This window comes from Electrona antarctica (assembly GCF_951216825.1).
Source record: "Electrona antarctica genome assembly, chromosome: 5".
Taxonomy (NCBI): domain Eukaryota; kingdom Metazoa; phylum Chordata; class Actinopteri; order Myctophiformes; family Myctophidae; genus Electrona; species Electrona antarctica.
Window position 1 is genome coordinate 26,059,209 of NC_136810.1, and position 25,712 is coordinate 26,084,920.

General features: G+C 44.3%; 1 pseudogene across 1 annotated transcript in view; it reads left to right on the top strand.

The window, feature by feature from the left end:
• LOC306923918 (putative polypeptide N-acetylgalactosaminyltransferase 8) overlaps window positions 1-25,712 on the top strand; it is a 38,069-nt pseudogene that overhangs the window by 5,265 nt on the left and 7,092 nt on the right. Inside the window, exons 2-10 of the transcript in view lie at window positions 878-1,217; window positions 8,586-8,752; window positions 9,997-10,183; window positions 11,917-12,121; window positions 13,894-14,008; window positions 14,592-14,777; window positions 17,410-17,559; window positions 19,375-19,467; window positions 19,718-19,888. The product of the transcript in view is annotated as a putative polypeptide N-acetylgalactosaminyltransferase 8 (transcript). The remainder of the gene's footprint in view (window positions 1-877; window positions 1,218-8,585; window positions 8,753-9,996; window positions 10,184-11,916; window positions 12,122-13,893; window positions 14,009-14,591; window positions 14,778-17,409; window positions 17,560-19,374; window positions 19,468-19,717; window positions 19,889-25,712) is intronic.

Consider the following 25,712-nt stretch of genomic DNA (forward strand, 5'->3'; position numbering starts at 1 on the left):
GTTAACTGTTTCGTCCTGTCTTTCTTTGTTTTTCTTCTTTTGTTGTGTTTGTTTGTTTGTTTGTTTGTTTGTTTTTCCCTTCTGTTGTTTGCATTTTTGCAAGATTGTACATGTTTTTATTGTGCAGTGTTATTTGTATTGTGTTGTGTTATATGTATTGTTTGTCATGGACCCCAGGAAGAGTAGCTGCTACTTAGGTGGCAGCTAATGGGGATCCATCTGAATAAAGAATAAAAAAGAAAGAAGGAACATCTTGCCAAAACAAATAACGTTACACCCATTCAGCAAATAACGTTGGAGGCTGTGTCAGAGTGATGCATGAAACATGGTCGTGCCCCATGCACGCAAATGTCTTTATCTGGCTATTCACTAGTCGGAAGAAACACACCATTGGGAAGGTTGAAGGGATTTATTGACAGTTAAGAAATGAAGGGATGAATGAATGAATTAAATCAGGTGTGTGGGTTCCAGGGGGGGGGGGGGGGGGGGGTCGCTGGAGGAAACGTGGAGGATTCTGGGTGGTACTGGGCAGGTATAAATAGGGACAGGTAGATTGGCGTGGAGGGCGGAGAGTGGCGTGAAGGGCAGGGTCAATGTGTGTTTCTCCACCTCCTGAACATCTGTTGTTCCAACTCCATTTAATCTGAATGTTTCCTGATCTATAATGCCTATGCAAGTCCATTACAACTGATCGGCTGAATAAGCACATTTTGGAAATATGTTTTCTTTTTTTACATCAAAACATTTGCTATTTGATTAGATATGACAAATTGATTTGAATAAGTGATCATAATGCAAATGTCCAACAGCACTGGGTTTCTCCCTACTAGGCTACTCATTCTTGATGTATCTAATTTAGTCTCCCTTGTGTTGACAGACAACTTGATTAAAATCTTGGAACAAAAACAGGATGCCATGCAAAAAATGCTTTCAGAAGACCACGAGAATCATGGAAGAGTCATAGCTGCAATGAAAGCCTCACTGGTGAAAAAGCAGCCAGAACAGGGAGAACACGCTGACCAGGAGCCCCAAAAGGAGAAACTGAAGACGAAGAAGAAACTGTTCCCCAATTCTCAATTGTTCAAAGACTGGGGGGATGATCTATCTGAAGATGAACAAAAAGAAGCACAAGCTCTTTTTATGAAATATGGTTACAATGTCTTTCTCAGTGACCGCCTACCTTTAGATCGAGTTCTTCCATATACCCTCCACCCCAGGTAAGTGTGTGGTGTTTTTTATTGTATCTCCTTAGACTGGACAAGACCTACTGCCAGAAGTGTCTGACTCTGTAAGTAGCCTACAGGAAGCTCCAGTAAGCAAAACAAATGTAGCCCTATACTTCCTGTATTTGCGGTTAAACACTTTTGGCAGTAGATAGACTTTATGTCCTCATGAGATGGAGAGACAACCGAGCGCAGTTCGTGAAAATGAGACCCCCGACGCGGTCAAGGCAGATGGCCGAAAGAAAGACGTTTCTTCCAAGGCGTTATATTTTTAGGGAGTTTTTTTCGTTAATTGCCACCGAACAAAAAGGTTTCAGAAGCACTGTCATGTGATCAAGATAAACTGTAGCTGTAGTGTCTGCCAGACCAGGAACAGAATGGAGAGCAGAAAATGTCTTTGAACAATGGGTGGGAACACATTAAAGTCAGTCTTCACACATCAGAACTGAAAGCACAACATGAGACTATTCCTGTGTCAGTAATAGCAATCAAACTTATTAGACGCTAAAAATAAAACTTTTTTTAAATCTCCAAGGCAAAGTAGCGTACACTCCACATTACAATGAGTTTAACAGATTTAGTGTTACGGTTTCGAACCCAGGTTCGAACCCGCCACCTCCACCTTCCACTTCTGGTGTTCCTGGGCACAACCCACTGCGCCGTCATCACTCTTCCACCTAGTCAGGTCCACCTCTGTGTTCCCCTTCCCCTCTGACGAGCTGCCTGGGTGTGGCACTGCACACCTGTTTCCATTCTACATGATCACCAGAGTCTTCAAAAACCCTGCCTTCCCCCCACTCCTCGCCAGATCTTCCCATAGAAACGCCTGGCAAGTATAGTTGCTCTCTACTCAGTTGCTGTTCGTACTCTGTAGAGCTGTTCTTGTGTTTTAGCTGCAGTATTAGCTGTTTAGCTAATTTGTTTCTCTCATCCTCCAGACCTGGCAATCTGCCGTGCCACTCCTGGATCTCGTCACCCCTTTGTTATGGACTGTCTGTTTGGCTGCCGATCTACAAGCTCGTCTTCGACTACTCTCTTGGATTTCCCCTAAGTATAGTTTTATATTATATATATCCTCATAGATACATATCTACCTAATCATACTATAGAGTATTTATGTATTTATATGGATTTATATATATATCTATACATTGTCATTATCCTGCTTTATTTGGACATTAAACTGCTTAATCGTCTTCCTGTCTCTTGAGTGGTTGCATTTGAGTTCAGAACACAACTCAGTCTTAACAGAAGATCTGGCCAACATGAACTCAGCACCCTCAGGAGGTCAGGCTCCAGAGCAGGCCTCTTCTACTGAGCCTTCTCTTAACACTATGGCTGCTATCCAGCGCCAAGACTTTGTGCTTGCTGACCACGCCCGGTTGCTTCGTCAGGCCTCTACTATGATGCAGGGCATGGCTAGTGAGCAGCAGACCCAGTCACAACAGCTGCAACAAGTAGCCAGCGAACAGCAGTCACTACTAACCCAGATGAAGAACATGTGCGACCAGTTAGCTGCTCTGTGTGCCGCAGCCCCACCAGCCCAGTCTGTTCAAGTAACTTCCGCTGCTATCTCACCTCCCACTCTTGGGCCTGTCGCCCAGCCTGGCCGGGAGCCTAACCTGGCTAGCCCCCAGCCTTTCGATGGGTCATTCACAGGCTACCGGGGATTCATGTTGCAGTGCAACTTTGTCTTTGACCTGCAGCCCAGCATGTTCTCTACTGACGCAGCCAAGGTAGCCTACATTGCCACCCACACCACCGGTGAGGCACTTCGTTGGGTCCAGTCTTTCTTGAGCTCCAACCTGGGGGCAAGGCACAACTATGCCAACTTCGAGGAGGAGTTCGAGAGAGTGTTTGACCACCCCGTCGCTGGTCAAGATGTAGGATCCCAGCTGCTACATATCAAGCAGGGCTCCCGCACTGTTGCCGCTTATGCAATCGAGTTCCGCACGCTTGCGGCCAGCACAATGTGGGCCGATTCTACGCTGCGCTGCATCTTTAGAGAGGGTCTCACGGAGGCACTGAAAGACGAGCTGGTTAGAGACAAGCCCACCGACCTCAATAAGCTCATCAGTCTTGCCATTGATGTCGACGAACGTCTCCGTGAGCGCAAGAAGACCAAGGCACATCAAGGCTCCTCCCGCTTGACCCCCATTCAGAACAGCAGTACCTCTTGTTCCTATGAGACATTCGTTTCAGACTCTGTCCCTGGTGCAGAGCCAATGGAAGTGGGCAGAATGCGTCTGTCTGCTGCGGAGAAGGAACACCGCAGGACCCGCGGCCTCTGCATGTATTGTGGGCAGAGGGGCCACTCAAGGGACAGCTGTCCTAGGCTGCCAAAAGATTAGGCTCATCGGAGACCAGGGGACTCCAGGTGAGCCGAGTCTCTCGTTCCCCCTCATCCGTTAGCCCTGCCAAGTTTGAGGCCAATCTCTCCTGGCATGGAGGGACACTCTCAGTCAGCACCCTCATTGACTCTGGCGCCGATGAGAGTTTCATTGACCACCAATTGGCCTGTGAGGCTAACATTCCCCTCATCGCCCTGATTGAACCCATCCCTGCTTTTGCTCTGGATGGACACAGGATTGGCCTTATTACACACCAGACTCAACTCCTCAAGATGACCTTGTCCGGCAACCATGTCGAGGAGATCCGTTTCCATGTGTTACCGTCCCCTGGCACTCCTCTCATCTTAGGCCGACCCTGGTTGGAGTTGCATGTCCCCCATGTGGACTACGGTAGAGGCCGCATCCTCAGTTGGAGCACCACCTGCTATGCCCGGTGTCTCCGTGCTGCAACTTCCTCCACCCCAGGGCCTCCTTCTGAAACTCCCTCTCCTCCTGACTTGTCTACTGTTCCATCCGCTTACCATGACCTTGGTGAGGCGTTCAGTAAAGACCGAGCCCGTTCCCTCCCTCCCCATCGTCCTTACGATTGCAGCATTGATCTCCTTCCGGACGCAGCCTATCCCGCCAGTCGGCTGTACAATTTGTCACTCCCTGAGAAGGGAGCCATGGACAAATACATCTCTGAATGTTTGGCTGAGGGTCTCATCCGTCCTTCTCGGTCCCCAATGGCAGCTGGCTTCTTCTTTGTCAAGAAGAAGGGCGGAGACCTCAGGCCGTGTATCGACTACAGAGAACTTAACAAGATCACGGTCAAGAACAAGTACCCTCTCCCCCTCATCAGTTCCAACTTCGAACCCCTGCAGGGTGCTACTGTCTTCACGAAGTTGGACCTCCGGAATGCCTACCATCTCGTTCGGATACGTGAGGGGGATGAGTTCAAGACTGCGTTCAAGACTCCGCGGGGGCATTATGAATATCTCGTCATGCCTTTCGGCCTTACCAACGCCCCCGGAGTTTTTCAAGCATTGATGAACGATGTACTGAGGGACATGCTGGATATCTTTGTAGTTCTCTACCTCGACGACATCCTGATTTTCTCCAGGAGTGCTGAGGAACACGTCCAACACGTCCGTCAAGTCATCCAGCGCCTCCTGGAGAACCGCCTCTTCATCAAGGCCGAGAAGTGCACCTTCCATGCTCCCTCAGTGGAGTTTCTGGGATTCATCATAGAGGGTGGACAGACTCGGCCGGACCCACGGAAGGTCCAGACTGTTGTTGAGTGGCCTCAACCGGCCAACAGGAAGCAGCTACAGAGTTTTTTGGGCTTTTCAAACTTTTATCGTTGCTTCATTCGAGGCTACAGCAAGGTGGCAGCCCCCCTCACTGCTCTTACGTCGCCTCTGCGTCCTTTTGCCTGGACACCTGCAGCCAGCGCCGCCTTCGACGCCCTTAAGAGGCGATTCATATCTGCACCCATCCTGCTCCACCCTGATCCCTCTAAGCCCTTCGTAGTGGAGGTGGATGCCTCTGACACTGGCATTGGGGCAGTTCTCTCACAACAGTCTGACTCCGATGAGAAACTGCATCCCTGTGCTTTCTTGTCTCGCCGGTTCACCCCGGCTGAGGAGAATTACGACATCGGCAACAGGGAGCTCCTGGCTGTTGTGGAGGCCTTCGAGGAGTGGCGCCACTGGTTGGAGGGTGCAGAGCATCCCAGCACTGTCTGGTCCGACCACAAGAATCTCACTTACATCCGGTCGGCCAGGCGGCTGAACTCTCGGCAGGCACGCTGGGCCCTATTCCTCGGCCGGTTCAACTTCACTCTGACGTACCGGCCAGGTTCCAAGAACGCTAAGGCTGACGCACTGTCTCGGATTCACTCAGCGGAGAGAGTCCCCATTACCCCGGACACCATTCTCCCCGCTTCCCAAGTGATTGGAGTGATCACCACTAGTCTGGAGGCAGCGGTCAGGAGAGCTCAGCGCACGCAACCCGACCCAGGAACTGGACCCCCAAACCGACTGTACGTTCCTGATGCTGCCCGATCCCAGGTCCTCCAGTGGTGCCATGCCAGCCGGGTGGCTTGTCATCCAGGAGTTAACCGCACCCTCTCCTTCGTACGCCGGCGGTTCTGGTGGCCTACTTTGGCGGCTGATGTCCGGAGTTTTGTCACCGCCTGCACGGTGTGCGCTCGAGGCAAGTCATCCCATCAGTCCCCTGCTGGTCTCTTGCATCCCCTTCCTGTCCCTGGTCGTCCTTGGTCGCATATCGCTTTGGATTTCGTCACCGGTCTTCCCCCCTCCATGGGCAACACCGTTATCCTCACGGTGGTAGACCGTTTCTCCAAGGCTGTGCACCTTGTAGCCCTCCCTAAGCTCCCTTCTTCCAAGGAGACGGCGGAGTTACTGATGGAACACGTTTACCGCCTTCATGGACTCCCAGCGGACATCGTCAGTGACCGTGGTCCCCAGTTCACCTCCCAGGCCTGGAGGGCTTTCTGTAAGGGCATCGGTGCCACCATCAGCCTCTCCTCTGGATATCACCCCCAGTCAAATGGACAAGCAGAGCGGGCCAATCAGAGTCTGGAGGGGGCCCTCCGTTGCGCCTCTGCTCTCCATCCGTCCTCCTGGAGTAAGGATCTGCCCTGGGTTGAATACTCATTGAACACCCACGTCAGTGCTGCCACCGGTATGTCACCCTTTGAGTGCTACCTGGGGTACCAGCCTCCCCTGTTTCCGGCCCAGGAGACTGAGGTTGCAGTCCCTTCGGTTCAAGCCCATCTTCGACGTAGTCGCAAAGTGTGGAAGACTGTCCATGCAGCCCTACTGAGGTCCAACACCCGTGCTTGCCGGGGAGCCAACCGTCGGCGCACCAAGGCCCCGCAGTACAGAGTTGGTCAGCAGGTGTATCTCTCATCCTCTGACCTTCCGCTGCAGGTGGAGTCCCGGAAGCTGGCGCCCCGGTTTCTAGGACCATTCACTATTGAGCACATTGTCAATCCGGTTGCAGTGCGCCTCCGACTCCCCTCCTCCATGAAGCGGGTCCATCCAGTTTTCCACGTCTCCAAGATAAAGCCTGTCTCCTCATGCCCTTTGACACCTCCACCTCCTACCCCCCCACCCCCACAGATGGTCGATGGGCATCCTCAATGGACGGTGCGGCGGCTCCTCAAGGTGCGCCGCCGGGGTCGTGGATTCCAATACCTCGTTGACTGGGAGGGGTATGGGCTGGAGGAGCGCAGTTGGGTTTCCCGGAAACTCATCATGGACCCAGAGCTTCTGCGCCAGTTCTACCGAGACAATCCTGATGCGCCTGGCAGGTCGCCAGGGGGCTCCCGTAGAGGGGGGGGTCCTGTTACGGTTTCGAACCCAGGTTCGAACCCGCCACCTCCACCTTCCACTTCTGGTGTTCCTGGGCACAACCCACTGCGCCGTCATCACTCTTCCACCTAGTCAGGTCCACCTCTGTGTTCCCCTTCCCCTCTGACGAGCTGCCTGGGTGTGGCACTGCACACCTGTTTCCATTCTACATGATCACCAGAGTCTTCAAAAACCCTGCCTTCCCCCCACTCCTCGCCAGATCTTCCCATAGAAACGCCTGGCAAGTATAGTTGCTCTCTACTCAGTTGCTGTTCGTACTCTGTAGAGCTGTTCTTGTGTTTTAGCTGCAGTATTAGCTGTTTAGCTAATTTGTTTCTCTCATCCTCCAGACCTGGCAATCTGCCGTGCCACTCCTAGTACAGGAAATCTATGGAAAATACAGGATCAACCTCTAACTAATTGCAAAAAAACCGAACTCAGCTGATTTTGCATCTTCAATATATCCTGAATAACAGAAAAAAAGTTGCCTGGAATTGTCTGAGGGGAAAGTGTTGAAAATAGCCTGTACAGTGTGGCCACCATTGACATCCTATTATAAGGTAATATTTTCTAAATGTCCTTATGCTTTAAGTAGCATGTGACATATCAAACTAGGGGGTTTTCATGATGCTGAATCCATTCCAAGCATTAGTTTTGCATAAAAACACTCATTGGGCTAAATTTGGCCATAGCAACTTGCCCAAATGTGCTGACCTCATTACATTTTGGCAAGTTGCTATGGCCAAATTTAGCCCAATGAGTGTTTTTATGCAAAACTAATGCTTGGAATGGCTTCAGCATCATGACAACAACCTAGTTTGATATGTCACATGCTACTTAAAGCATAAGGAAATTTAGAAAATATTGCCTTATAATAGGATGTCAATGGTGGCCATACTGTACAGGCCATTTTCAACACTTTCCCCTCAGACAATTCCAGGCAACTTTCTTTCTGTTATTCAGGATATATTGAAGATGCAAAATCAGTTGAGTTTGTTTTTTTTGCAATTAGTTAGAGGTCAAATTACATTATTACTGGACTATCCTGGATCTCGTCACCCCTTTGTTATGGACTGTCTGTTTGGCTGCCGATCTACAAGCTCGTCTTTGACTACTCTCTTGGATTTCCCCTAAGTATAGTTTTATATTATATATATCCTCATAGATACATATCTACCTAATCATACTATAGAGTATTTATGTATTTATATGGATTTATATATATATCTATACATTGTCATTATCCTGCTTTATTTGGACATTAAACTGCTTAATCGTCTTCCTGTCTCTTGAGTGGTTGCATTTGAGTTCAGAACACAACTCAGTCTTAACATTTAGCTTAAATTCCATCGTGATCATAGAAGAAAACAGTGGTGGAAAGTATGTAAGTACTGTACTTTTCAAGCCATTTGAAAATAGCTGATCTACAAGCGAGCTTCTACATCTGCTACTTTCAAAAGATTTGTATACATTTAGTATTTCTACATTGCAGTATTGATACTTTTACTTGAGCACTTTTTCCACCACTGGAAGAAAATTATTAAAAGAGAAAATATCTAAGGTGAAATGTTGGGTAGATTACATTGGACTGCCACAATTCCAAAATACAGAAATATTTTCTGATTAATACATTTTGTTCTATACTTGAATAGGTGTAAAGAAAAGAAGTACCCAAAGGACCTTCCAAGTATGGCAGTGGTGTTGATCTTCTTGGACGAGGCCCTGTCTATCATCAAAAGAGCCATTCGCAGCATCATTGTCCGAACACCCAAACACCTGCTGAGAGAAATCATTCTGGTGGATGATAACAGCTCCAATGGTTGGTATGATAAGAACAGGGTGGTGACACGTTCATGTTTAATGCAGTAGAACACACGCACGCACGCACGCACGCACACACACTTCATTAGATGACTGTGGCTCAGGAGGTAGAGCAGGTCGTCCAATGATCCATGGGTCGGCGGTTCGAATCCCAGCTCCTCCTGTCTACATGTCGAAGTGTCCTTGGGCAAGACACTGAACCCCAAATTGCTCCCGATGTGCTGGTTGGTACCTTGCATGGCTTCCGCCGCAATCGGTGTATGAATGGGTGAATGTAATGCACAATCTATGTAAAGCGCCTTGGATAAAGGCGCTATATAAATGCACCATTTGCCTTACCATGCACGATCCCTCAATTTTTGGGATAAGGAATTGTTCCACTTAAGTCATTTCACCAACACTGTTTCAACCATTTCTCCTACCATGGAATGTCTGGGTCAACCTCAACAGACTTCACTCCGGAATAGCAAAGACCTAACGGCCGGGCTCCACCGGGCGCGTCAGCGTCGCGTCTCCGTCACCGTCAGGGAATGTTCCCTTTTTAATCAATGAAGGGTGGCTCCACTGCCCGCGTTGACGGAGACGCGACGCGTGCATTAAAATTGAACCGGTGCGTTTTTTGACGCGACGCTGACGCGACGCAACGCGTCCGGTGGAGCCCTGGCGTAACTCTATCTATGATTTGAGTGTCTGATCTCTGTGAATGTTGGAAATTAATCATTTATGAATTTTGCCCAATCTTCAAATCACTCCCTTATTCTTTATCGACAGTTTTATATTCATCCTGTTTTCTCTCTATATTCGCCAAACATAGCCAATCTACAAGCTCAAAATGTGTCGCGAAAGGATCAGAGTTATACAGAGTGGTTAAGTCTGAAAGGGGCAGAGACATACAGAAAAATAAAATCAATCATAAATATCAACAAAATATATAAAAGTCAAACTTGATGGTTAGGTCCATGCAGTGTCTATTCAGCCAGCTCTTCATGGAGGACTTAAGTTATTGGCTTGCAGGTAACCCATTCCACATAACTACTGCAGAGTATACATAAGTCCTTTCCCATACAGCTTCTGAATCTACTGATCTACTATGTAACTATAATTTAGATAATCAGCTTATTCACTTAGGTGTTAAATATTCAATAATGAAAGTTAGCAGGGATGGTAAACAGCAACTATATGTTCTATGTTGAATGCAGGTCCATTCATAATCTCCCTCTCTGTTTTTCCTTCTAAAATCAGAGGACCTTAAGGGGGACCTTGACATGTACGTTAAGTCCATTCAGGAACAGAACCCAGGGCTTCGTATTGGGAGAGTGAGGCATGGTGAGCAGCTGGGGTTGGCCTCGTCCAGGATCTCTGGATGGAGGGCTGCTACTGCTGACGTGGTGGCTCTCCTGGATGCTCACATCGAGGTCCATGAGATGTGGTAGGAAACCTGATACAGATCTCCATGCTTAATCTTTTTCCGCTTATTCCATACATTTATTCCATATTTTATAAATACTGCAAAAGTAGGCAAAATATAATACCAGTAAGACGCCCTGAGGGCGAGGTCGCGTGCACGCATCCGCCTGGGTGACGGGCACTGACGGCAGACTGCTGGGCGGGGGCTGGCGCTTTGGCATAGCAGCACATGGAATGAATTCTGTACTGGCCATATATATAGTGTGTCTTGAGTGTGCAGGGTTTGATGAGGTCAGATCAACATATGGAATGTCAAAACAGGGTGGCAGCGGGGGCAGTGTCTTAAGTGTACAGGGTTTGATGAGGTCAGCTCAACATGGAATGTCAGGACAGGTCAGCTCCATATATGGAGATCTAAGGGTGGCAGCAGTGGCAAAAAAAGAAACACAACTGGGAGGGAAGGAAGGGGAGGGAGGCTGTGTTATTCTCGATAAAGACATATGTGAGCAGGCAAAGGACGTGCCTCTTATGATTACTTTTTCAGGTGGATGGTTTAAGATGATGACCTTGTTCATGGTGTACAGTACCATATCAAATCTTGTCCTCCATTCGCAGCTAAAAGAAGCCGGTTTGCATGACTTTGATGGTGGAGGACAATATGAAACAATGACAAACCACTTTCTCCCACATCTTCAGTGATCCCAGGATATGACTTGGTCGTACGTGGGAAGTTGGGAACACACCACTTTCTAAAAGGCTGCAATTACATCATTAACTGGGAAACAATTTCAACCACACCAGAGCTTGAGATGGAATGACTTCCTTGTTGTGCATATCCTGGAGCTGTTGGTGTTGTTGTACCTTTTTCATTTCATGCTTGTGGTGCAATGCTGATTGACGATGGGTGGAAACAGGAACAGAGGGCTGCAGAAGCTGAGAACTGTAGTGGATTGTGTCGGGTACCTACTAGTACAAATAACTTCATGGTGTATCTCCAACAGTGTATCTCCAACTCCATAAGCAGGTGCTTTGCTATGACCAGCTTCCAGGAACCCAACTCCAATTTAGAGCAGTGGATCCCATCTGGAAGGTTCTTTCCTTGATATTGAATGGTCGGCCCATTGCTGATGAAGAACAGTTTTTGGGTGTTTGGATAGTTGGCCTTCAGGAACTAAAGAATTGGTTGAAGTTGAACCCAAATGGCAGGATGGTCATGTTTCATTGAAGGCGATAATCTTCCAAAGGGTTGGTCTGGGTAGCCCTGGCCTATACAGTACATCTGTATATGACACTGATCTTCTCTTCTTGCCGATGTACTTGTGGTGTGTGGGAGTGACTTGTACCTATACATGAGAAGGTCCTCTGAAACTTTGCGCAAGCTCAAGCTCTGGAAGTTAATAACCACTACTACTGCCTGATCACCTTCGGTGTAGGTCGTGTGGAAGCCCAACAAACCTCTACATCTCCTTTGCCTACATTCTCAGTACCTTGGACATATCTAACAATAGAGGCCATACAAATTGACAACAAAAACAATTGTGTATTTGTATGTCAAAACTAAAAGTAACTAAAAGTATTTTAGGCCATCAGGCTGCCACTCTGCTACATGTATCTGAAAACCTGAGGTGAGAAATAGGCAATACTTACTTACTTACTTACTTAAGTAAGTAACTAGTAAATAGTTACACAACTGATCCTTTCTTTTGCTTCCTACGTAAGTATATTGGGGTGTTTGCTTTCTGTTTACTCTACTAGGGCGGAGCCTCTGCTGACACAGATCAAACTGGACAGAACAGTGGTGGTCTCTCCAGTGTTTGACAGGGTCAACTACTATGACCTGGCTGTGGTGAATTACCATGCCAATGCCCAAGTCTTTGACTGGGCCTTGTGCCTTGTGGTGCATGTACGGGAGCTTTAGGCCTGAGTATTACAAGCTCAACGATCCCTCAATGCCTGGCAAGTAAGTTGAAGTTATGATTACGATATGACTTCAGATCAATATCACTATTACTTCAAGATTTTGCCTCGATTACGATTAATGATAGCAATTTGTGTAGGCCACCATTGTACAACGAAGTATAATACAGGGTTAATAATCAGACTTATAAATGTCTTGTCATTTATTTAAAAAGAATCACACCCGTGTGAAGTGAGGGGCGCTCTTGTCATCGTACAAATGTACGTCATATTTGGCGGACATTTGACCTAATTTCTCCTTTCATTGACAATGGCAAATATTGAGACATGTGGGGACAAAAGCTGTAGGAGGGGATAGCGCCCCTCAAAAATCACACCCTGAAGTGAGGGGCGCTCTTATCATCGTACATCATCATACATCATCTCATTCCGGACAATCAGAATTTGAGTCCTCACCTTTGTTTTCAATGTTTGTGTTACGCAATGTTTGTGTTTGCACGAACACTCTGCAACTTTGCGCAAGCTCAAGCTCTGGAAGTTAATAACCACTACTACTGCCTGATCACCTTCGGTGTAGGTCGTGTGGAAGCCCAACAAACCTCTCCATCTCCTTTGCCTACATTCTCACATTCTCAGTAGTGACCTTTGTTTTCAATGTTTGTGTTACGCAATGTTTGTGTTTACACGAACACTCAAAATTGTCCATTCATTGTCATTGGCATTCAATGTTTGTGTAGGACAAAGTTTGTGTTTTCACACACTAAAAGCTGGACACACTTGTGAGAAGTGATGGTTGCCCACTGTATTTATATCGGCCACATGATGTCTTAATCATCAGTTAGTGCCCTAAACAAACATTAAAGTCCATAGACTTCGCTGGCAAACAATTTACGTCATAAGTGATCTAAACAAACATTGTAATATCCTCAAAGTCCATAGACTTGGCTGGCAAACGTTTTATGTCATAAGTGCTCGTAACAAACATTAAAAATCCCATAGACTTGCCTTCAATCCATATGACGTAATCTTCAAAATCCATGCATTGGAGGGGCTAACACACCTCAAAAATATATTAGAATGTTTGAGGGGCGTTACCCCCTCCTATGCCTAGCTTTGTGTGTTTGTGTGAATCATAGCGATGATATGATTGGCTGATCACCCCATAGCGATGATTTGATTGGCTGTGCAAAGTAAATATTGAGGATAAAATTCACACCCGTGTAAAGTGAGGGGCGCCCTTATCATCGTACATCTTCATGACGTAACATGTCGATTTTGTTTGTCCACATATGACGTACATTGTCCATTCATTGTCAATGGGAATGTAATGTTTGTGTGAGACGAAAATCTACACTAATAGCTGAATATAGGAGGGGTGTCTTTGCATCAACTTTGTAATTGAGCCGCTTAGGCAAATTACTTTTGTGGGAACGCACCATCACTGACACTGAAGCCTGTTTTATACTTTGACGTAAAATGGCGGCGCGCTGCGAAAATATCGAGCAAGCTCACACAGCTTGTAGATCGTCTGGCTACCTTCAGCACGCAATGCCATCGTACGACAGCGAATAAGTTAAGAATTATGATCTCTCTTTCTTCTGTATTAAATGTTTTGGTTGACATGTCAGCCAACATTAACATAACATAATGTCTCTGTTAAACCTCATATGTCAAAATATGTTACTTTTCAGGATTCAAATTCAAAAATAGCAAAAGTAGCAGATCGACAAGCTCAAAGCGTGTTGCGTTGCTTCGTTTAAAACATGGAGATAAGAGGTTTCTGCCCGACAGCAACGATAACATCTCTTTCTCCAGGAGTCCTTCGGTCATGGGGATCCTAGCTGCAGACAGGAAGTTTCTAGGAGAAATCGGGGTCCTTGATGAAGGAATGCAAGTATATGGTGGGGAAAACGTTGAGCTAGGAATCCGAGTGAGTCAACCACAACAATACAGCACATGAGAATTTTGGGCTTGTTTCTGTGTTAATCTAGAATGCTTACATTTGGTTATTTATCCTTCTTTTCTTTTTTTTTTCTTTTTCCTTTTTTTCTTTTTTTTTTTTACACCTGTCAATGAATCATCAGCATTCCAAGGGGTGGTTCTGTTTTTATGGAATTTTACTCTTTCCATCTTACCCAGTCAGACAGGGGAGTGAGACAAGACTGTAGAAGCTCCAAAATTTGGGAAGTAGACCTTCTCCAAAGCTGAGGTTCTAAATAATACTCAACAATACGTAATAATGTTTTCACAAAGGTCACAAGCACATACACAATCCTAGTAATTGCTTTATATAGTTAGGATCTAAATACACATAATTGTATTCATAGCTGTTAGACATGGTCTCCGTTCTTATTATAAATTAAAATTGTATAACTACAACGTGTAGTTTTGTGAGAGGAGGTTTGGTTTGGCTCTGGTTAAGTACAAATGGTAACATTTACTGTACATAATATGTTAAACTGAACTGAACTGAACTCATTCTGCTGAATTATATGTTTAACACCCATTTACAGGTGTGGACGTGTGGAGGGAGTGTGGAGGTCGTTCCATGTTCCAAGATAGCCCACATTGAGAGGGCCCACAAGCCCTATATGAAAGACTTCAGTAAGGCCATGAGGAGGAATGCCCTGAGGGTAGCAGAGGTGTGGATGGACGAATACAAACACAACGTCAATTTGGCCTGGAACGTGCCCTTTGAGGTAATGTAGGACAGTGGTCCCTATTCTCCTAACCTTTCAAAGACCCCTAGGTTGATGTTCTTTAGTCCACGCAACCCTGTTTTTTGGCTATATAGAAGTGTACGTCTCTAAATGTTATGATGAATTGAACATGGTGGACCCTCTTGTAAACAAGTGTAATGCTTTATTATGGTGTCGTCCACAGTTAACAGTTTTGTATTGAGTTGTGCTTGAAATGTACTGTAATTCTCCAATCTGTTAATAAATCTTTCAATCAATCAATCAATTAATCAAAACCCCATCTATACTTTCCCAGAAGTCCACGCCCACAAAAGTCATAGACTATGACGTAGGCGAAACTGCCGTGCCCGACTGTGCTTTCTGCTCCTCATACTGTACGTCACCTGCTTCCCCTCTGCATTGTTCCTGTTCTAACTCCACACGCGACGGTGCTCCGCGCGCCTCAACGCCCCTTGCGCGACATTGATCTGTCCTCTGGCACCAACATAGACTCCTTTCACCATTTTCAATGTGCTTGTATTCTTTTATTTACTTTAATTTTGGAAAATAATCCCATCCCGCTCTCTTCAATCACCGTGGATGCTGCCTACATTCCGAGAAAACAGCCTTTAAAAACGGCACACAAACAGGAACTCCACTCCTTTGTTTCCTTTTTGGTCTACGGCCGATCACGTGACGCGCGCGTCTACGCAGTGCAAGGCATGCTGGGTTACAGGTGCATGATGCAGAGTTTTTAAAATATATAATTATTTTCTTTTTGAGGGGCGCTAGCCCCTCCTATATTCAGCTAGTATAGATCATTGTCCTAACATTAAATGCCATTGACAATGAATGGAATGTCATTTTTTATATGATTTATGTCATGTGTCTGAGCAAATCGCCTATTTTGTCTTAACACAACCATTAAATGCCATTGACAATGAATGAAGAATTTACGTCATATGTAGATGAGCAAATCGGCAATTTTGTCCTACACAAACATTAAATGACATTGACAATGATTGGAGAATTTACGTCTATATGTAGACGAGCAAATCGGCTATTTTCTTCCTACACAAGGATTAAATTCCCATTGACAATGAATGGAGAATTTATGTCATATGTGTCTAAGCAAATAGGTAATTTTGTTAAATTCCCATTGACAACGAATGAAGAATGTGTCTGAGCAAATCGTCATGTTACGTCATGATGATGTGTGTGGTGATTTTTGAGTGGTGTAAACCACTCCTACAACTGGCTTTTGTGTGCATAAAAAAATGACCATGGTTGCTATGTTCAAAATAATTTCTGACGTAATTAAATCACACCCGGGTGAACTGGATGACCGTAGCAACCGTGGTCATTTTCTCTGCACAAAAAAAGCCAGTTGTGAAATCACATCCAGGTGTGATTTCATTACGTCAGATCAGAGCTGATCAGGGTATATAATACCTTACCTTATATAATACCTCACATCGGACAAAAACTCCAGGTGAATCAACTTCATGGTCACAAATCATCACATCAGAAGACGAGTCTACCTAGCCAAAGATATTGCCGAGACAGACCCTCCTGACCAGACCCGATCTTTAAAGACGGTGGGAAGCCCAGTAGACGAGACGGCTGCTCTTTGCCGGGACAGACCCTCCTGACCAGACCCGAAGACGACCCTATCAGAATCAGACAAGGCCAATAGACGAGACGGCTGCTTTTTGCCGAGACAGACCCTCCTGACCAGACCCGATTTTTAAAGACGGTGGGAGCCCAATATGTGTGTATACATGTATATATTTTTTTAAGTTATATGGGTAAAAGCAAAAGGGGGGTAGGGGTTTAATAAGTTTTATACTTCACCCTACTCCTTTTCGGACATTGGTGTATTTTTTTTCTTGTTTCAGTTTTGTTTTAATGTATTTGATTTCAAATAATGTTCGAAATAAACTCATTCATTCATTCATTCATTCATGTTTTTCTTGTATTGTTTTAGTTTTGACCCGCCTCATTTTAATTTGTTTTTGGTCATGATTTTGATCTTATCGTTTTTAACGTTTATTTAATTGGATGTCATGAATGTGCTATACAAATAGTTTATTATAATGTGTGAAAGGGCAACACCGTACAGTGTCCTGAAATCATTATCCTTGTTCAGAGAGTTCATGTAGTTCATGCTTGCATGCTTATCTATTAATCTGTTGATTGCTACATACACTTGTATTTTGAAGTATGGGGAAATATGTGCAGTGTCAAAGGATACAATTACAAGGATGTTTACCTCCAGAGAACTGCAATGGCATGCAAGTAAGCTTTAACATTTGATAATTAAAATATCCTCATTCGTTGAGGTTAGAAATCAGGTTTAACAGGATTTGCTTTAATTTTAGTGCCTGTGCCATGGTCACTGACATTACGTCACTGACATAGCTGATCAGACTATATAAGACCTTGCACCACTCAGTTCACACGGGTGTGATTTTTTAAGCTAGATGTGAGTGCGGAAGGCACACAAACCTAGTTTCATACAATTAGCTATTTCTAAGATTGTACAAGGTACAATTACAGGTGGTGACCCTCAAGGACCTCACTTTGAGAACCACTATCACACAGTATACCTTAAAACTAATTCTGCAAGTCTCCCCCCCCCCCCCCAATCAAGGACCATGGGATAGATATTGGAGACGTGTCAGAGAGGAAGAAGCTCAGAGAGAAGCTGAAATGTAAGCCTTTCAAGTGGTACCTGGAGAACGTATATCCACAACTGGATCCCTTGGACGATCTTCTGGACGATCTTCTGGCTTATGGTGGAGTAAGTTTACGGTGGCGGTGGGTGGCGGCGGCGCTAAATTAAGCAATATTACACGAGAGACGAGAGGGTGTTTTTTATCGTCATCAATGCACACCTGCGGTGTCGTAGGAATTTGCCCGCAGGGCGTGTTCCGAAAGGTATCGCAGAAGTGCATGAATGACGAAACACCCTTGAGTGTAATATTGAAATTATACAACAGTTACCCTTAAAACTAAGATAATCGGCGAAAAATAATGTTTTTTCAATGACAGATGTATAGCCACTACGACCACCGAGTCTGCTGCGCTCTGAGAGAAAAGCACGGCTGAATTCTTTGTTTTGATTAGCCGTGCTATTATCGCGGTTTAAGCACGGCTAGAAAGCTGTTTCACCAATCAGATTGCTTCCTCAAAACGACCTGTTGTATAATACTTAATCCACACCATGGGGCATTCACTAACCGTGTTCCCGATTGTATCTTTTAATGGAGAAGATGCAACTCTTCCGTCTCATTTCTGGCTCGGTTACAGAATATATTCTGTATAACCACTTGTATACTCACATGACTTTTTCATCAATCAAATCTTAATTGCGAATTAACCACACTTGGTTGATTATCCACTTGGGACTCGTATGAGGTGGCTGGCACAAGTTTTACCGGCCCTCTATAGCTGTAGCTAGGTCAAGTTAACACTTTAATATTGCCTAAAATGTATGGGGTTACTAGTACTAGCTGGATGATAAAATGAATAGGATTAAAGGGTGATGCTTGAAAGCATTTGTAGCATTTCTTTTAAGGGCAAGGTGCAAAGAGCAAAAAGTGTGTGGAGAATGGCAGGAATTTTGTTTTTTAGGCCTTAAAGTGGTCAAGCCTGAGTTTCTTAAAAAGATCGAGGATAGATAAGATTATTGTGTCTAAGGCTTTGGCTTAGATGTTGAATTTTATAAAAGTATACAATAATAGTTTTGTATAAAAGAAAATCAAACTATTATAGGTTTTTATAAAATCACAAATATAAAACACGGATTTTATAAAATCAGTGTTTTTTTTAATAAAATATAGATTTTTGAAGATTTATAAGATGTACATTTTTAATGCAGAATTATAATATAAAAGTAAACAAAAATAATGCTGTTTGTGATAGTGTAATAGTTTTTGACAGGCGCATTAGGGCCACAATTAACCGGTACCATTAATTAATCCCTCCGTCGCGTACTGCCAGGGTTTTATCGCGCGTAACACTTACTTTGAAGATCCAAATATCCGTAATGGCGTGTTACAATGACAAACTGCTATGTGTGATCTCATGCCCGGATGTTGTTGTGTCGGTCGGTGGTGGAAAAAGTCGACCGCGAGTGTCAGCCTGCCTGCTGCGGCCTGTTGAAAACCCTTGTATTCACCAGAAACGGCCCCTTCAATGTCGTTTCTGAGATACAGAGCTGTGAATGGTGGGCTTAGACTGGAAGTGGATGGGCGGTTGCACACGCATCTTCAAAATGGCCACGGCCAGATGTCCCAGAAGACTATTATGCTAACGAACGGTAGCTTCCGATGCGATCGTATTAAAACGTATATTAAATAATACATCGCTGTTAAAACGGCTTTTCCGGGTGTGGCGCGGTAAGCTATTAATGTAAGCCTACGGGTTCTATGTTCCTGGCAGGCCTCGTGTTAAATAATGTAAGGAAGTGGCACTGATATTCCCTGTCTCAGTTTATTTAATGAGCCTGGCCAATTAAATAAACAAGCTATGGGCCTGTGTTGTACAGCTCATAGTATACTGTACACACTAATACATAATGTCTCTTTCTGTTCTTGATTTGTGGAAAACAAAGATGAAGAACATGAATGCCAGCATGTGCATCGATCAAGGGCCTGTGCCAGGGCATACACCCGTTGCATACGGCTGCCATTACTATAACCCTCAGGTGAGTATCATCTACACATGGAATTGTGGCCTCCTGAAAATGTTGGAAACCAAAAATAACAGATCTACAGGTTGCTGTGTGACCTTATAGATTAGACTATTGTCTGCATCTAATTGTGAGAACACCCCAAAAGATTTTCGCCGTGGGCATTGGACCCCCCAACAACTAAACAAGTATCAGGCTGTAGATAAACCTTGTGTACCTGTTTCCGTTGGAAAATCTTCTGATGTTTTTTTTTTCTTTACTTCAGTCCACTTATTACCGTGGGAGTGGCGAGCTATACATTGGCGCCATCAAGTCCCACAAGTACAATGAGAAAAGGTGTCTGGTCGATATGGGCGAAGCAAATCCCATCCCCGGCTTGTACGAATGTAAACAAGCTACGGAGAAGGGCATGAGCCGTTTCTGGGATTTCACTCAGGTACTGTGCTATTTACCAACAACACAGTGTTAACGGCTTTCAACCTGGAGTCTCTATTTTGAATGTGTTATTACAGTATAGTTGAAAATCCAAAAACTCCCCATATTTTCTGGGGATTTTATGTTGAAGTATATGACGTGCGGTTTAATGCCAACCAGAAATATTCCAGTAAACTTTTCCAGGTACAGTATGTACCAGGTAGAACACTTACCTGGTACATTCCTCGTAACTATAATTAATGGCAAAGTAAGAAATAGATATTAATATATAGTGTATATGTTTCTTTTCCCTTCTTTATGATGAATTCCTGTTCTGTTCTTTGGCTAAATAGAAGTGTATATTTGTACGTCTCTAAATGTTTTGATGAATTGAACAAGGTGGACCGGACCCTCTTGTAAACAAGTGTAATGCTTTATTGGGTCATCCACTCAAAGTTAACAGTTTTTGTATTGAGTTGTGCTTGAAATGTACTGTAATTCTGCACTGTTAATAAATACTTAAATCAATCAAAACCCTCTAGTTCCCTACATTTTCATAATAGATTTTAATAGGTTTGTATTTTACTATCCATTTCTGCGGATATAGAATATTTTCTAACTATATTTTACAACCATCTACTTTCATAGTAGGTTCCCGTGTACTACTATAAGCAATTATGTAGTGCTTACAATGAATCATATCAATAGCTTCCTAGGAAATATATTAAAGGGGGCACGGTGGCACAGTCGGTAGTGCTGTCGCCTCACAGCTATAAGGTCCTGGGTTCGATTCTTGCTCGGGACGCTGTGGGCGCTGGCGGCGTTTCCTCTCCTCCGTGTCATCAGTGCCCATACCCGAGGCGGGGTTGGCGAAAGGGCCCTTCTGTGTTGAGTAGGCTATGCATGTTCTCCCCGTGTCCCCTAGGGTAGGTACTAGGCATGTAACGATATATCGTATATCGATATATATCGATATTATATCCCGACGATTTATTACAAAATTATATTTATATTAATACTTTTTTTTTAGGGGGGCTAGTGTGTGATATGAAATGTGAGCTGTAATCATATTCCATCATATTCACATGCTTTTGGAGAGAAATTAGACAGACTCCATGCAGTCACTTTCAGTAGTAGAGGCTTGCAGAGGGGAGCTGTATGTGTCTGTGACACAGGTGATGGTCGTTATTGATGCTCATTAATACATCAAGGAAGGCAATTATGTTTCTGCACTGTCAAATGTTTCTACATCTATCCTAAGATGCCATCAAAGAAAAGAAGAAATGTTAACTCGAGCTAGGTTTAAACATGAAAGCATGTTTACAGATGTTGCACAGAAATTAAGTAATTTTACATGAAAAGTAATGCTACTTTTGCAATGTAGTTAAATAAAAATTGTGAAAAAAGCTTGGGGGAAGTCTCTGAACTGCCTCCCCCTGGCCAGCCGGGGCGCCTGATGGAGGGGAAAGGAACTGGTTCGAATAACGTGTTCCTTCCACGCGCTACGTCCAACCAGGGACACTCCCCCCTGTCAGGTGTAAAGGAGCGACTTAATGTCCGTTGCTCTCCCCAGGTTGGCGGAGGGTGTGTAGAGCCCAGGATCACATTAGATAATTGACACAGGGGTGACAAATGGGTTACAAAATTGTGTGATAAAAAATTATTTAAAAAAGATATTTGATTACTTTCCTGGTATCTAATTACTACTCAGTCAGGAGAGACACACTTTAATCGTTGCTTTTCTGGTTCTCTCTTTTCAGGTAAAGAAATTAAGAACAAAAAGACCAAAAGATGTTTGGAGATCACAGACAGGCAACTGGTGGTCCATGAATGTACCAGCCAGAGATGGGAAATCCAAAATATTATCAAACCTTTCTAGGAGATGAAGACAGACAGACAGACAGACAGACAGTGTGTGTGTGTGTGTGTGTGTGTGTGTGTGTGTGTGTGTGTGTGTGTGTGTGTGTGTGTGTGTGTTGCATTGACAAGTGCATCTTTCTGTAATACCAGAATAGAGGTCATGGACTCATACAGTATGAAATGTTTCAAAAACACATCCGTTCACACTTAAAACAGGAAAATCATATTTTTGGCATTTGTATATTCTGAAGGACATGGCATTATTGTCTGTATGGGCAAATAAAGTGAATCTTGGATTTTGTAAAGCCATTGACTGGCACAATCTTTGCATAGATCATGTATAACTGTATCATGACATGATACTGACCATGAAACTGGCATGATACTGATATTTGCAACAATTGCATGGAACAAACCGCCAGATAAGATTGCTAAAGAAAAAACCCAAATATAGGGGCTGTGGGCAGTTCAGAAACGTGTCTACCAGTGACATCATCGATGGGAGATCCAAGCTAATAGAAACTGCAGGCTTTCTATTCCTGAAAAGTTGCTGAAGTATGATTTTCATTACAGTAGGTACATCTACAATTTTGGATCAGTGGAGAATTCTCTTTGTGTTATTTCAAACTCTTAAGGCTAAAAATGTTACAGAACAATGAACCATATATCACATGGACCTCTCTCCTTGGAGATCCACATGAAAACCTCACATGAACCACTCTGGGGATTCACATGAAAACGCCGTCACTTCGTCAATACGGTATTAAAGAACATCTACAGTACAAAATTCCACTTGTTTATCCTGTATATTCTCTAGCTTGATTTGGAAGACCTGTTACTGAACAAACGGTAATATAGAGCCATTTAAAAAAGAAAATGACTTGAGTATTTCCTGATTTGCAGAGCCAGTAGACGGTATCATTAGTGAGAACCAATATAAAGATATCGTCGCTGTCGAGCAACGTCAGAAACCTCTTATCACGTTTGTAATTAACGCCCTACTTCATCACACTAGCCTCACACGAAACAAGCATCAAAAGTAGTAGATCCTCGATCTGCTCCTTTTGCTGCTTTCGAATTAGAACCCTGAAAAAGTATAGTGGCTTTGGACATCATGGGGGGACCCCCTGGAACTCCCTCAAGGATGTGGGTGTGAGTGTGAGTTTGAGGGACATGAGGTGAGCATGCAGTGACCTCATGGGCTCTGGGGACGCACCGCCCGGCCCGGGGGGTCAGGATGTGGTTTTAGAGGTGCAGACGCTGAGATATGGGATATATGTGCTGCCCTGCGCTATGTGCTGCTGACTACTGTAGCACGAACAATATGCACTGTGAATGTGAGTGTGCGTGTGTAGTGCGTGTGTGTGTGTGTGTGTGTGTGTGAGAGAGAGAGAGAGAGAGAGAGAGAGAGGGAGGGAGAGGGAGAAAGAGAGAGTGCTGTTGCAGACTGTTTCACCATTAGAGAGACAGACATCAGCAGCACCAGCTGCTATAGTCAGCACTCTGACCACACACACACGCACGTGCGAGCACACACACACACACACACACACACACACACACACACGCTTGTATTATTGTACTTGCGAGGACATCAATCTTTTACGATGGCATGGCAATTTTGGTTAATGCCATTTTACCTTTTTGTTGTTGTTGCCATTTTGTATCCTCAACATAGCCTGCGTTATTCTTGTAGTGGTGACGGTGTCACGCTCCGAAAATAGCATGTCAACCGAGTATAAACTGGCCTAACTCCAACGCTAACCCCTAACCTCAAACCATAAATGCCTAATCGCAGGGCTTGACATTAAGGCTCTTAATGTCAAACAATATTGTTGGCTGCTAGGAGTGTCACAGAAAAAGTCAAACCAAGAGTCACTTGTCCACCGGACAAGTACAATTTTAATGCACTTGTCCGGTGGACAAGTGACTCTTGGTTTGACTTTTTCTGTGACACTCCTAGCAGCCAACAATATTGTTTGACATTATTGTATGACTTTCCTAATAATCATCTTTCCATATTGTTTTCTGCCATTCCGTTCCAAACCTTGTGTTATTCTGTTTTGCTTTACTTTCAAAAGGGAAAAACCAGCCTATGTCACATATTTATTTACTTTAAACGGCTACTGGCCATCATCACGTCCGTGTGAATCTTGTGGAAAAGTGGCAATATTTTACTAAACACATGTTTTTTCTGCCAGAACTTTCAAATGGATATGAGGACAATATCTGACTGTAAGTCTTAGGAATTCATAATTGGGTGAGTACACACACAGTGCTACAAGTTTAAATGCAGACGAGGAAGTCAGTCTGCTATAACCGCGTGTGAATAGGATCGATCTATGGCTGTGTATTTGGAATACATGAAATGTAAGATGATAGACTTTCTAGGGCTATTAACTTACTTAATAATAATATATTTATATTCATCTAATATTCAAACATATTCACCAAAACCAGTAGTTGATTTAAAATGTAATTGTGTGTGCTCGTGCTTCGGACAATTGACTTTTGTGCCCGGACAAGTGAATAGGAAATGTACTTCAAAGTGTACAAAAGATAATGTCAAGCCCTGCAGTAATCGTAACCCTAAGCTCAACCTGAATCTTTTCCTAATTGTAAACTTACATACATACATTTTAACCATAAAACCATTTCTCATGTGAGGCCCCAGGAAAAATCTCCTTGCAATGTTTATTTCTCAAATTCTATTATAATTTGTGGGCTCATTTGGCCCTCGCAAGTACAGTAATTCAGTAACATAACACACACGCGTGCTCGCACGCGTACGTGCACACGCACAAGTCGCGCACACTAGGCTTTTTCATTCTTTTTTTGTGCCGTTCTGTGCTTCTGTCCTGTCCACTTTCTGCATCCTGTGAAAACAGCTGGTAAGCGAAACCTGAGGTCTGCCAGACTGATGATGATGTATATCCACTCTGTGTCTAACCTGACTGGTGGAACAAAACTATTGATCGCCTCTCTCTCCCTCACCTTTGTGGAAGCGAGGGGACGAGCTGCACTGGAGTTGGACTGAGAGCCACCAGCAGGTGGCAGCAGTAAGTTACTTACTACTAATGGCTTGAATAATATAACTGCTTTACATCCACAATGCTCTAGTAGTGCTCAGTGCAGAGTCAAAGCCATGCCATTATTGCGTTCACTTTGTTTTATTATTTTTCCATTTCTTACAGTTGTTGTATAGTAGGACATTGCAACCATAGATATATCTATGATTGCAATATATTAATGAATTGCATTTTTATAGCGCTTCCAAGTGCTCAAAGCGCTTTACAATGGTTCATTCATTCATACATTGGGAAGTGAAGCGCGAACAGTCGACGCTGCGCAGCGTCCTCACTTCCCACATTCACACACCAATGGTGGTAAGCTCACACCGACCAACTCATTGGAGTCAATGTAGGGTTCAGTGTCTTGCCCAAGGACACTTCGACATGTGGACAGGAGGAGCCAGGATTCGAACCGCCGACCCATGCAGGGATCATTGGACGACCTGCTCTACCTCCTGAGCCATAGCCGCCCTAGCCATATTCAATGCATGTTGTTCACCCATCTCTTCCCGACTTCCCCAATTCCCACCCCCGCAACCAGCGACACCAATCACATGATTATAGTATTTTTCTGCCTATACACATGCGTCACGCGTGACAATTTCATTCAGGACAGGGTCTACGACGCCATTTTGAAATAGGGCTAAACAGTCAGTTGAAACCAATGGGAACCGGTGCAGAAGTCATCAAAAGTCAGACAATTCCTAGTTTTCATCATTGGTTTCATTAAGCTGTTGTTTTATCAACTTTTCTGCTTTTAAATGTCAGCTGATTACTTTGAAAGTTTGAAGGACTTGTGCGTGCCAAGCATGTTAGCTCGTTATAAACAAAAGTTGGCGCCCCGAAATACCCGTATGTGAGTGACAAGGGAAAAAGTCAATTTGGGCGTCCCATTTTTATCTCTTATGTTGCTGC